We start from the raw sequence: 14,045 nt of genomic DNA, 5'->3' as shown, positions 1-14,045 counted from the left end.
GTAGTGTACCGATGTTCAAATCTCGTACATCGATTAAGGCGACAGTAGTATACCGATGTTCAAATCTCGTACATCGATTTAAGCGACAGTAATGTACCGATGTTCAAATCTCGTACATCGATAAAGGCGAAAGCAGTGTACCGATGTTCAAATCTCGTACATCGATTTAAGCGACAGTAGTGTACCGATGTTCAAATCTCGTACATCGATTAAGGCGACAGTAGTGTACCGATGTTCAAATCTCGTACATCGATTAAGGCGACTGTAGTGTACCGATGTTCAAATTTCGTACATTGATTTAAGCGACAGAAGTGTACCGATGTTCAAATATCGTACATCGATAAAGAAGAGACAAAGGTAAAAAAACAAACACTGAGGGAATCGTATGAACTAGAGGAGCATGATAAAACTTTCCTGCTATGCATGCATCATCCGCCATGCAAATTCACACTCAGTCAACATGTCACAATCGGTCAACATGTCACACTCAGTCAACATGTCACAATCGGTCAACATGTCACACTCAGTCAACATGTCACAATCGGGAATAAGAGACAATCTGTAAAATTACAGATCAGATGACTTTACTGGTATCTAAAGATCTAAAACCGCGAAAACATGCCGCTAGTAAGTTGAGACACCTAGGAGAAGCTACAATTTTGGTTTAAAACAATCTGTCTGGAAAAGTCAACAAACAACCCATATGGTATACATGTAAAGATAATTTACGAGAACCTCAGACTTTGCAAAACAGAGATGGTACCAAACTATAATCGTTTTACCATAAAGCTGTAATATCTGAGTTACCCTGTTATAGCGTTGTATAACATTAATCAAAATATTATATTGCCACAGATCATCACATATTTTAAAATATGCGGAAAACTTGTATTTCTATATATATATATTACTTGATTTGTTTACGTGTGACCGTTTGGTAATCCAATAGATTGATAACGACACACCTAAATAAGCTATGTAAAATTTAGACGTTGAAACGTCGTACAAAATAGTTGATTTCATTTATTGATATGAAATAAGACATATGTACTTGTGGAAAGTGGAAAGTGGAAAGTTTCGAAAAAAAAAATTCTTATATATGTTTGTGTTAGGCCTTCATAATATGATCTAAAAAGTTATGCATACATTTTGTACAATTTACCACCAGGTCAGGGTTTTCATGTATAAAGTAGATCATCATATCAAGTATTAATCAATTTGATACATTTTAAGCGTCAGCAGACAGTGTTTGAACCAACAGGAATTCACTTCCGACACATTATTATTTACACGAGTAATTGAACAACTTTCCACACAGGATATACATACTTAAGTTGGTATCATGCATTATGTTATGGTTTAATCAACAAACAGAAATTATAGGCAATCTGAAAATTTCATTAGTGAAAACCCATGTTTCCGAATCCCTTTGTATTCATATATTACTGCATTTATATGTATATGTCATGTACATGATTTTTTGAAATAAAATATGTTTAAAGTATAACTTTTCACCAGAATATGACACAGAAAGAAAAATAATAAAATGAAACCAAGCATACATGTTTAACCCCGCCACATTCTGTATGTGCCTGTCCAGCCTGTAATTCAGTGTTTCTCATTTGTTGTTTGCATATCATACTGTTTTTTTGTTTGTTTATTGTTTTGTACATAAATCAGGCTGTTAGTTTTCTTGTTTGAATTGTTTTACATTTGTCATGTCGGTGCCTTTTATAGCTGACTACGCGGTTTTGGTTATGCTCATTGTTGAAGGCCGTACGGTGACCTACAGTTGTTAACATCTACGTCATTTTCGTCTCTGGTGGAGAGTTGTCTAATTTGCAATCAAACCACATCTTTATTTTTATATGTATTTTATACAGTTTGAACCTTAAAAATGTCCTTTCACCAAACAGTTTATGTTTAATTTGCTTTGTGTACTATTGCTTTTCTTTTCTTTTAGTTTTTTCCGTATTTTGCCATGGTGTTGTCAGTTTGTCAGCGACATACAAGTTTGAATATCTCTTTGTTTTCTTCTCTCTTTTATGAGTATCATTTTATTTTACTTATTTATTTCAGTACACCGATGAACCGTATTCAAGAAGTACTAAAAGTCTATCAAAGTCAGATAATAAAGTGAAATGAATAAAACGGACGAGCTCAGATGAAAGTGACACAAACATAAACGAGATAGAAAACTACCTGTACAGTTGTTATCGTATACATGATTTTAATGTATGATTCATTTTGAAATTAGTTTTTTTTTTAGATTTTTTGTTAATTAATGCACTGATCTATATAAGAGGAAAAAGAAAAAATAAAGAAGCAATTAAAGACTTTTTGTCAAATGTACTCCACACCCCTACATTGTAACAAAATTTCACCATATTCCTATGTTCAAAGATTCATAACTCCTAAAAAGATCAATTGATAAAAATTTCTTGTGGATATGCACATCTACATATTATGTCCTCATTATCTACAAAGTTTCGTGAAATCCTTAGTGTGGTTGTAGAGGAGTTGCAATGAAAAACTTTTGCAGTAGTATATTAAGACCAAACTTCTAAGTTCAAAGGGGCATAAACCTTAGAAAATAATTAAATGATAATTTCATCTTGAAAGTTTAATGAAATTCTGTTGTGTGGTATTAGAGTATATTTAGGCCAAAATTCTAAGTCCAATGTGGCTTAACTCCTTAAAAAAATGAATTAGAATTTCCTGTTGATATGATCATCTACAAAGTATGCCCTCATTATCTACAAAGTTTCATGAAATTATGTTGTGTATTTTCTGAAGAGTTGCTATGACAAGACCAGGACTGACGGACAGACGGACTAACGGACGGACGGGTCAAAAACTGTGTTGCGTGGGGTGTAAAATACAATATATCAGAAAAATAAAGTTTTCCACAAAATCCATAAATATTGGATTAACATCAGATGCTGGATTAGGGTTAGCATGTGCTATCCATTGCAATTTCCAGTAATGTGCTATACGCATGGTATGACTTCAACAAAGTCAACTTGTCCACAACCAGCTACAAGTGAAACACATATAATTGTATTTAATCGAAACAAATTTAAAACTAGATGTACAATAAAACAGTGCACAACCAACTATGTATTGATTAAAAAAATGTATGCTTACTTGTCATTGAAGTTTTAATCAATTTCACTGGTTCCAGTTCGTAAGCATTCGGGATAGAAATCTGTTAGTTGAGACACATGCTAAATAAATGGGAAGAAAGACAATTACATTTTTCAAATAGTGTAAAGACAGTCATTTCAGTTATACAGATGGAGACGAAAATGTTATTTATAAAGTTCTTTATGGGTTTGTAATGGCCCATATAAAATCGATCAAGTACTAGAGAACTTTAGACGTGCATCTTTGAAATTGATTGATTTATAGATGTAAGTAAAACAATATAGTTTTAATTTGCACTAAAAAGTGTACATGGATCATGTCTTAATTTGGGATTTCTATAAACGATATCAAAGTGAAAAGAAGAATGTGATATCCAGCTCACAGTAGGTATAAGTGTCCGGCAGGGATCGTGTTTTTTCGAGTGTGACCATGTGTTTGCGAGTGAATATGATCAAAATTGTATACTTTTTTTTGTAAGACGTGAAATAGATGCTTAAACCTAATATACAAGATCATACAAGGTAAGTTAGTATTGGTGATAGAAAGAAATCATCCCTCCTACATTATTGTGTGTTCTAAAAGTTAATTTAGCTTTAAAATGCTTCATTCCAAAGTATAGAATAAAGCTATTTTTAAACAAGTACCAATGCAAATGTCGAAGGAAATGTATATTTGGAATCTATATATCCCTAGATATACAGACACTTTGTAGTAAATCTTGTTATTGTATTGAGAAGGGCATTTTTAGAATAAATTCATTTTTATATGTCCGTGTTTTTTCGAGAGCAGTCCGGGTTTTTTGAGTGCGGTCCAGGTTTTGATCGAGTGATTAAACAAAATGTCAATGGCTTAAAATGTTGTATGTCAACGCGATTACGTTTAAAAACAATGAAAAGGTTCAAATAAAGGACTTTTTAAAGCACGAAACCAATGTTCTGGTTCTGTAGTACGTATGTTTGTATATATTATTGTTTGTCACATCTTATAAATTGCATAGGCACCGGCATTGGTTTATTTGGATAGATCAAACATGTTCACTCCCATGTAAATATGGTGGAAGTATCCAACAAGTCAACGCCCAGGTACACATGTTGTATCGATCCAAACATACGTATATCGATGTCGATTCAACCAAATATGGATATCATACAGTAAATATTCGTGTTGTAAACAATATTAATGTGAGCACATACATATATATATATATATATATATATATATATATAAACGCCTAAAAAGTGTACACAACAACACCAATAACAAAAAAAGGAACAATAAATGTAATTATTTATAAATATTTCGGATAACAGATATCCTTCATCAGTAAATATGATTGTGATGTTGAATGAATCATATATCAGTCTACTTAGATTAAACTATACAAATCTTGAAATTTATACAATAAAAATGTCAAACCGAACATCAGGTAAGACGCTTGCACAATTCTAAATATGTGTTAAACACGACATAGGTTATATGACTAATTACAACAGAGAGTTCAAATATATGCTTTAAATAAAAATAATAATGTGCGATATGAACTAGCACAATTCTAAAGCTTTAACGGTGACGACAGTTATGATGTTACAAGAACGATTGCGTCAATAAGAATTCCAAATAAACAGCACTGAACGATCTAAATTTGTAAATATTTCAAATTTGACAACGGTAGAGTAGTTGCAACAGAGTCTGTGTATTTAAACATCGCAAACAAACGGCCGTTAAAATATAATAATAAATTTTGACTAAGGTTAACTAGTTGAACGTGGCTTGGTACTTTTACATCCCTCAAAAAATTAAGCAATTTAAATTGGTATATTCAACAGATTTATTTTAGAGATGAGTAAGGTAAAGAAATAGAAACAGAGACTGTAATAAAAAGTAATACAACCCAAATGTGAAGCACTGCATGGAGTCGAACTACATCTTTTCATTTATCCCATTTGGTGCCAAAGTTGTTAATTTTCTTATCCAAAATCTTTCCCGAGTGAGTCTATCCTCCCTAGACCAAGCAGAGTTGTGGTCAATGATTGTAATGGTCAGTCGATTGAGATCTGCCTTAGTGTGGCCAGGGGATCTCAAATGTCGACTGAGAGGGAGGTCTGGCTTGCATTGGTAGTCGCTACGATGACCGTTCATTCGTTTGTGAAACGGCTGTTCTGACTCGCCAACATACTGTTTACCACATTTACACTGTAGGAGATACACAACATTTGTAGTCTTGCAATTAACATTGCAAAATATGGTGTATTCTGTACCAGTGGAGTGACTGTTAAAAGTCTGGGTAACCAGTATTTGTTTGCAAGTCAGACATCGTTTGTTTCCGCAACAACTTTGGCACCAAATGGGATAAATGAAAAGATGTAGTTCGACTCCATGCAGTGCTTCACATTTGGGTTGTATTACTTTTTATTACAGTCTCTGTTTCTATTTCTTTACCTTACTCATCTCTAAAATAAATCTGTTGAATATACCAATTTAAATTGCTTAATTTTTTGAGGGATGTAAAAGTACCAAGCCACGTTCAACTAGTTAACCTTAGTCAAAATTTATTATTATATTTTAACGGCCGTTTGTTTGCGATGTTTAAATACACAGACTCTGTTGCAACTACTCTACCGTTGTCAAATTTGAAATATTTACAAATTTAGATCGTTCAGTGCTGTTTATTTGGAATTCTTATTGACGCAATCGTTCTTGTAACATCATAACTGTCGTCACCGTTAAAGCTTTAGAATTGTGCTAGTTCATATCGCACATTATTATTTTTATTTAAAGCATATATTTGAACTCTCTGTTGTAATTAGTCATATAACCTATATCGTGTTTAACACATATTTAGAATTGTGCAAGCGTCTTACCTGATGTTCGGTTTGACATTTTTATTGTATAAATTTCAAGATTTGTATAGTTTAATCTAAGTAGACTGATATATGATTCATTCAACATCACAATCATATTTACTGATGAAGGATATCTGTTATCCGAAATATTTATAAATAATTACATTTATTGTTCCTTTTTTTGTTATTGGTGTTGTTGTGTACACTTTTTAGGCGTTTATATAATTTATTTATTGTGTACGTGTATCGTTACTCGTAACGATCCAGCGCCCTCGTGGGAAAAATCGTTGACTATTATTCAGACGTTTTATATATATATATATATATATATATATAAAGAAAAGGAAATGTGGTATGAATGCCAATGAGACAACTATCCACAAGAGTTCAAATGACGCAGATAAAAGTAGATATAGGTCACCGTACGGCCCTCAACAATGAGAAAACCCTATACCTTACAGTCAGCTATAACAGACCCAAACATGAAAAAATAGAAACAATTAAAACGAGAAAAATAATTACCTAAGTTATACAATACAAAGTACCAAAAATAACAAATATGACCGACATAAACCAAAAATAACCACTGAATTACAGGCTCTTGACTTGGGACAGGAGTATAAAGATTGTGGCGGGGTTAGACATGTTTATAAGCCCTCAACCCTCCCCTTACTTTGGACAGTGGTGTTACAGCTCAAAATAAGAACAAACTGTAAAAATCAGTTACAAATGACTTTACTCAATAGATCGGTACGAAGCACAGACAAACTAACTAACATAAAAACAATAAATACAAAGTATCGATATAAGAGTACCCGCGGTTATTGAAAGCTAGTTCAAAGCCAGTTAAAACTATCAAATAATGTTTTCCCAGACTAAAGTATCAAGCAGTACAATGTTGGATTGAGACGTACGTGTGACGTAATGGTTTAGAAACACAAATGTTTAAATGATACTTTTATTAAAACTATATGAAAAAAATACGTTGATGAAAATGTCTATGTGCAATTCAGTGCGAGTACAAGATAGTTCTGAGAAAGTTCTGGTCAAACTGCAAATGTCTATCAATTAATAGAATCATAGGATTGTCTGGTGATCGTATAGTGTTGTCCATAAACGGTAATGTTTACACGAGTGGTTCTGTAATACAGGCACATGGTGAGGTACTGATGTTCTATATCATAAGGTTATTGAAAGTCAGTTAATGTTCTGGATACTAAGGTATACATCATCATTACGTTTCTGGCTTCTTATTTAATATTAATAAAGGACAATTGGTTTGTATATCATCAAGGCTAGGTAAATGGTCATCTGTCATCTTGGTTTGTCTGATATCGGGTTTATAACATTTATATATTATTAAGTGCAACATAGGTATATATTCAACTATGTTACATACGTACATTGTGTGTCTTAAGCGGGTATGTGTGTTTTTAACAGAAAATACATCCTAGATGTTTTATTTACTATTTGTCTTGATGATAATTTGTTTTATCGCTCTATGAATGGAAAACAAGAACAATTTTCAAATGCTACTACTGTGATGTGGAGTATGACCAAGCGTACAAAATGTATGTTATACTTGGTCACACATCAATAAAACACCATTGTAGTTTCCGTTCCATCAGTTAGCAGTGCTTTAAAAAATGAAAAAATGCGGATCTCTATCTAGACATTACAATTACCAATGTATATCTACGGAACTCTGCGTAAGACATGAATTAAATACACGAGACAAAATTTATTGTCAATAGGAAATAGTACAGGGGCGGATTAAGTGTATTATTAAGGGGGGGGGCTTGGTTGGTCCCAGGCCTCTCGTAGTAGAATATTTGTGGTATATTGAATTTTACTAAATTTATAACTTCTGTCCCTTTGTTTTCTTAACCATATTTTTAAAACTCACGGTTTCGCCACTGTAATATATATAAATCATAAACTAGTATTTACTGTAAAAAATATTGTAGCATGAAATGATATTGAAAAGATTATGAGTCCCCTAAAGACAATTGTACAAAGAATCCAGTAATTTCTAATATATCTTAATACTGCAAGGTTATGGTAAAATGTTTTCAGAACATTTTTTTAATTATCATTAAATTGAAAACGGTTAAATTTGATCAACATAGTAATATGTTTTGATACTTATTAGGAATATATAATATTGTACTTCGCTAAATTATAGTTACAAACTAGAAATAAATAGTTTTTAAATCCATGAATGCCTTCTTTCTTATTTGCATTTTCTTTGAAAAACCCGGACGTTTTAAATGTTGCTCTCGAAAAAAACACGGACAATGTAAAACACTGAATTATTAGTGAACTACAAGGAAATTGTGTGTCGTTTGTGCTTAAAACATGTTGAGTATTCAGAATAAGAGGAGCAGTCATGAATAAAACTATTAAATACGCGAAATAACAGTAAATTGATCTGATCGCATGTAATATCACTCGAAAAAACCTGAGCAACACTCGAAAAAAGTGGACCGATTCACTCGAAAAAACACGATCTCCACAATAGATATGCACAATTGCGAGTAACATCAATATTATGCAAACACAAATATCACCTGAAAATTAATCCTAAAAATCTCATTATACCTTTCATAATGCAATTTGTACGCTCTAAATAAACAGACATAAAATGCTCCGCTAGACGCAGCTTGATACGACCGCAGAGGTCGAACCCTGAACAATAATCGGATTTCCCTAATGGTCGTAAAAACAAGGTATTAAGTAATTAAAAATAGTAACCCCAAATTATGTAAAAATGTGAATTAGCTAAATGAGATCTAACCAATAGAAACTGTTCTTATAAAAGTAATTATTCTAAAAAGCATTTTGATAGGTGAATAAAATAAGTCCAACCAGCAAGTGTTCTTAGGGTTTAAAATAGGAAACCCTAAGGAATCAAACACTTATTTACTCTTATGGTTGGACTCGAAATAAACATATATAGACATCTTTGTTTTATTCACCAGGTTCGTAAACTTATAAATTTTGTTTAATGAAAAATTAAACTAACCTTAGTAATGTTTTAATGTAACAATTCTATAATAGAAATCTTTCTCTATTAAAGTTACCATAAATATCATGATAAACTATTTTAATTAATTAATAAAGTATTTTGATAATTGTTAATTCAAGTTCATTTTAAGAATCAAACTCTTATTTCATATCAATGTATTTTAACTAAATTACTCTTATGGTTGGACTCTAAATAAACGTATATAGACGTCTTTGTTTTATTCACCAGGAGGCCTCGAAAGAACGCGAACGACAGTCCCCCAAATTGTCGTAGTTAAAATAATGAACATAGATATGTTAACAGTAGAGCGACAACAATAAACTTTTAGCGGGAGAGGGGAGGCAACGGCCTTAGTCTGCCCTTCTCCCTCTTTCCCGCATAATATAAGCTTAAAACAGCTCTGAATTTGGATTGTGATTGAATATTTGACACTGCATAGGTTTGTGACACAAAATGAATGTGGTCAAAGAACTGAAAAATTTGAAATTGGACATTTACCTATTATGGTCTAATATCCAAAATCTAAGTACATGGTTAGAATGAGCATATCAAAGAACCCCAAGAATTCAATGTTCGATGAAATCAAACAAAAGTTTAATTTAGGACCCTTTGGACCTCAATGTGGACCAATTTGATAACGGAGCCCAAAAATCACAATCTAAATACATGGTTAGATTCAGCATTTCAAAGAACTCCATAAATTCAATTTTTGTTGAAATCAAACAAAGTTTAATTATGGACCTTGATTTGGACCAACTTGAAAACTGGGCCCAAAAATCCAAAATTTAAATACAGGTTTAGATACAGCATTTCAGAGAACCCCATATATATTCAATTTATGTTGAAATCAAACACAGTTTAATTTTGGACCCCGATTTGGACCAACTTGAAAACTGAGCCCAAAATCAAAAATCTAAATACATGTTTATTAATAAACAATATAAGCTTAGTTTTTAAAAGAGTTCGCTTCATCAAAAAAATATATATATATAGCATTCAGAAAATTAGTTTATACAGAATAACAAATAAACCTACCACAAAATTCTTCAAACAATTTACCAAAGAAAAGAAAAAAAATTAATTTCCAAAATATCATTTATCATTAGTACAATGTCTTTAAAAAATCTATAAAACTTATCTGTAATTATCTTCAAAATATCTAATAATGAACAGTAAATTTTAAACTATATTTATACTGTCCTACAGAGCTTATCACCAACAACACTTAGGAAACACAAAATTTTCAAATAAATCTGTCACTCCAATTATAATTGTGTTAATATTGATAATTACCACATGTTTTGTTATCTTGATAATAGGTGCAAATTATTGCATGAATAAATTAATAGTAAATACATTGTACTAATCTATATGTACAAATGTGTATATTTAGTTAATTGTAAATATCTATTATACAAATTGTGTGTGGTTTTATTCAACAACTTTATCTACACAATGTATTGTAATGAAATATATCCTTTAATAAAAATAGATTATAATTATCTAAAAATATTTTTTTTTATTAAGATGTAACATAACATAATGTATGGCACAATTGTATTTAAAAACTTCACTTACCTACACTTCCACTTCGACATGGACAAAGATCTCTTTTAATTTCCTAGGGAATTTTCAACCATAAGAAAATATTCAAACATGTTAACAATCTTTAAATAGAACACAATGCATACACAATTATCATCACAATTAATATATCTGAAAAAGAAAATCTATTTTAAACTATGACTCAACTATTACTTGTGTAATAAATCTGAAATTGTAAAGCTTAATTAACTATTTAATATCCCAACCCTCCTATTGTTGTATGGAACCATGTGCTAAAATTTCTTACACATCCTTACACTTATACTAAGTTATTGTCTGTGAACCAATTTATTTTCCATGAACCAGTGATGTTAACCACAAAAATAGTTCTCTAAAATTAGATATGATGTTATACCCTTTTTTCAACTATGACCCAACTTAAAATTTCTGTTAATTGACCAATAACATCTCTGAATTTAGATTTTAAATTTGAAATTGGACATTTACCTATTATGGTCTAATATCCAAAATCTAAGTACATGGTTAGAATGAGCATATCAAAGAACCCCAAGAATTCAATGTTCGATGAAATCAAACAAAAGTTTAATTTAGGACCCTTTGGACCTCAATGTGGACCAATTTGATAACGGAGCCCAAAAATCACAATCTAAATACATGGTTAGATTCAGCATTTCAAAGAACTCCATAAATTCAATTTTTGTTGAAATCAAACAAAGTTTAATTATGGACCTTGATTTGGACCAACTTGAAAACTGGGCCCAAAAATCCAAAATTTAAATACAGGTTTAGATACAGCATTTCAGAGAACCCCATATATATTCAATTTATGTTGAAATCAAACACAGTTTAATTTTGGACCCCGATTTGGACCAACTTGAAAACTGAGCCCAAAATCAAAAATCTAAATACATGTTTATTAATAAACAATATAAGCTTAGTTTTTAAAAGAGTTCGCTTCATCAAAAAAATATATATATATAGCATTCAGAAAATTAGTTTATACAGAATAACAAATAAACCTACCACAAAATTCTTCAAACAATTTACCAAAGAAAAGAAAAAAAATTAATTTCCAAAATATCATTTATCATTAGTACAATGTCTTTAAAAAATCTATAAAACTTATCTGTAATTATCTTCAAAATATCTAATAATGAACAGTAAATTTTAAACTATATTTATACTGTCCTACAGAGCTTATCACCAACAACACTTAGGAAACACAAAATTTTCAAATAAATCTGTCACTCCAATTATAATTGTGTTAATATTGATAATTACCACATGTTTTGTTATCTTGATAATAGGTGCAAATTATTGCATGAATAAATTAATAGTAAATACATTGTACTAATCTATATGTACAAATGTGTATATTTAGTTAATTGTAAATATCTATTATACAAATTGTGTGTGGTTTTATTCAACAACTTTATCTACACAATGTATTGTAATGAAATATATCCTTTAATAAAAATAGATTATAATTATCTAAAAATATTTTTTTTTATTAAGATGTAACATAACATAATGTATGGCACAATTGTATTTAAAAACTTCACTTACCTACACTTCCACTTCGACATGGACAAAGATCTCTTTTAATTTCCTAGGGAATTTTCAACCATAAGAAAATATTCAAACATGTTAACAATCTTTAAATAGAACACAATGCATACACAATTATCATCACAATTAATATATCTGAAAAAGAAAATCTATTTTAAACTATGACTCAACTATTACTTGTGTAATAAATCTGAAATTGTAAAGCTTAATTAACTATTTAATATCCCAACCCTCCTATTGTTGTATGGAACCATGTGCTAAAATTTCTTACACATCCTTACACTTATACTAAGTTATTGTCTGTGAACCAATTTATTTTCCATGAACCAGTGATGTTAACCACAAAAATAGTTCTCTAAAATTAGATATGATGTTATACCCTTTTTTCAACTATGACCCAACTTAAAATTTCTGTTAATTGACCAATAACATCTCTGAATTTAGATTTTAAATTTGAAATTGGACATTTACCTATTATGGTCTAATATCCAAAATCTAAGTACATGGTTAGAATGAGCATATCAAAGAACCCCAAGAATTCAATGTTCGATGAAATCAAACAAAAGTTTAATTTAGGACCCTTTGGACCTCAATGTGGACCAATTTGATAACGGAGCCCAAAAATCACAATCTAAATACATGGTTAGATTCAGCATTTCAAAGAACTCCATAAATTCAATTTTTGTTGAAATCAAACAAAGTTTAATTATGGACCTTGATTTGGACCAACTTGAAAACTGGGCCCAAAAATCCAAAATTTAAATACAGGTTTAGATACAGCATTTCAGAGAACCCCATATATATTCAATTTATGTTGAAATCAAACACAGTTTAATTTTGGACCCCGATTTGGACCAACTTGAAAACTGAGCCCAAAATCAAAAATCTAAATACATGTTTATTAATAAACAATATAAGCTTAGTTTTTAAAAGAGTTCGCTTCATCAAAAAAATATATATATATAGCATTCAGAAAATTAGTTTATACAGAATAACAAATAAACCTACCACAAAATTCTTCAAACAATTTACCAAAGAAAAGAAAAAAAATTAATTTCCAAAATATCATTTATCATTAGTACAATGTCTTTAAAAAATCTATAAAACTTATCTGTAATTATCTTCAAAATATCTAATAATGAACAGTAAATTTTAAACTATATTTATACTGTCCTACAGAGCTTATCACCAACAACACTTAGGAAACACAAAATTTTCAAATAAATCTGTCACTCCAATTATAATTGTGTTAATATTGATAATTACCACATGTTTTGTTATCTTGATAATAGGTGCAAATTATTGCATGAATAAATTAATAGTAAATACATTGTACTAATCTATATGTACAAATGTGTATATTTAGTTAATTGTAAATATCTATTATACAAATTGTGTGTGGTTTTATTCAACAACTTTATCTACACAATGTATTGTAATGAAATATATCCTTTAATAAAAATAGATTATAATTATCTAAAAATATTTTTTTTTATTAAGATGTAACATAACATAATGTATGGCACAATTGTATTTAAAAACTTCACTTACCTACACTTCCACTTCGACATGGACAAAGATCTCTTTTAATTTCCTAGGGAATTTTCAACCATAAGAAAATATTCAAACATGTTAACAATCTTTAAATAGAACACAATGCATACACAATTATCATCACAATTAATATATCTGAAAAAGAAAATCTATTTTAAACTATGACTCAACTATTACTTGTGTAATAAATCTGAAATTGTAAAGCTTAATTAACTATTTAATATCCCAACCCTCCTATTGTTGTATGGAACCATGTGCTAAAATTTCTTACACATCCTTACACTTATACTAAGTTATTGTCTGTGAACCAATTTATTTTCCATGAACCAGTGATGTTA

General features: G+C 30.3%; 1 protein-coding gene across 2 annotated transcripts in view; it reads right to left on the bottom strand.

Annotated features, from left to right (window-relative positions):
• LOC127725581 (ankyrin-3-like) overlaps nucleotides 1–14,045 on the bottom strand; it is a 39,665-nt gene that overhangs the window by 16,026 nt on the left and 9,594 nt on the right. Inside the window, exon 2 of one of the 2 annotated variants that reach the window (XM_052232651.1) lies at nucleotides 3,148–3,227. The exons of the other annotated variant lie outside the window; for it this stretch is intronic. The gene's annotated coding sequence lies outside the window, so the exon portion shown is untranslated. The remainder of the gene's footprint in view (nucleotides 1–3,147; nucleotides 3,228–14,045) is intronic. 2 annotated transcript variants of the gene reach the window in all.

This window comes from Mytilus californianus, unplaced genomic scaffold (assembly GCF_021869535.1).
Source record: "Mytilus californianus isolate M0D057914Y unplaced genomic scaffold, xbMytCali1.0.p SCAF_15, whole genome shotgun sequence".
NCBI lineage: Eukaryota > Metazoa > Mollusca > Bivalvia > Mytilida > Mytilidae > Mytilus > Mytilus californianus.
This window is presented reverse-complemented; position numbering and strand designations above follow the sequence as displayed.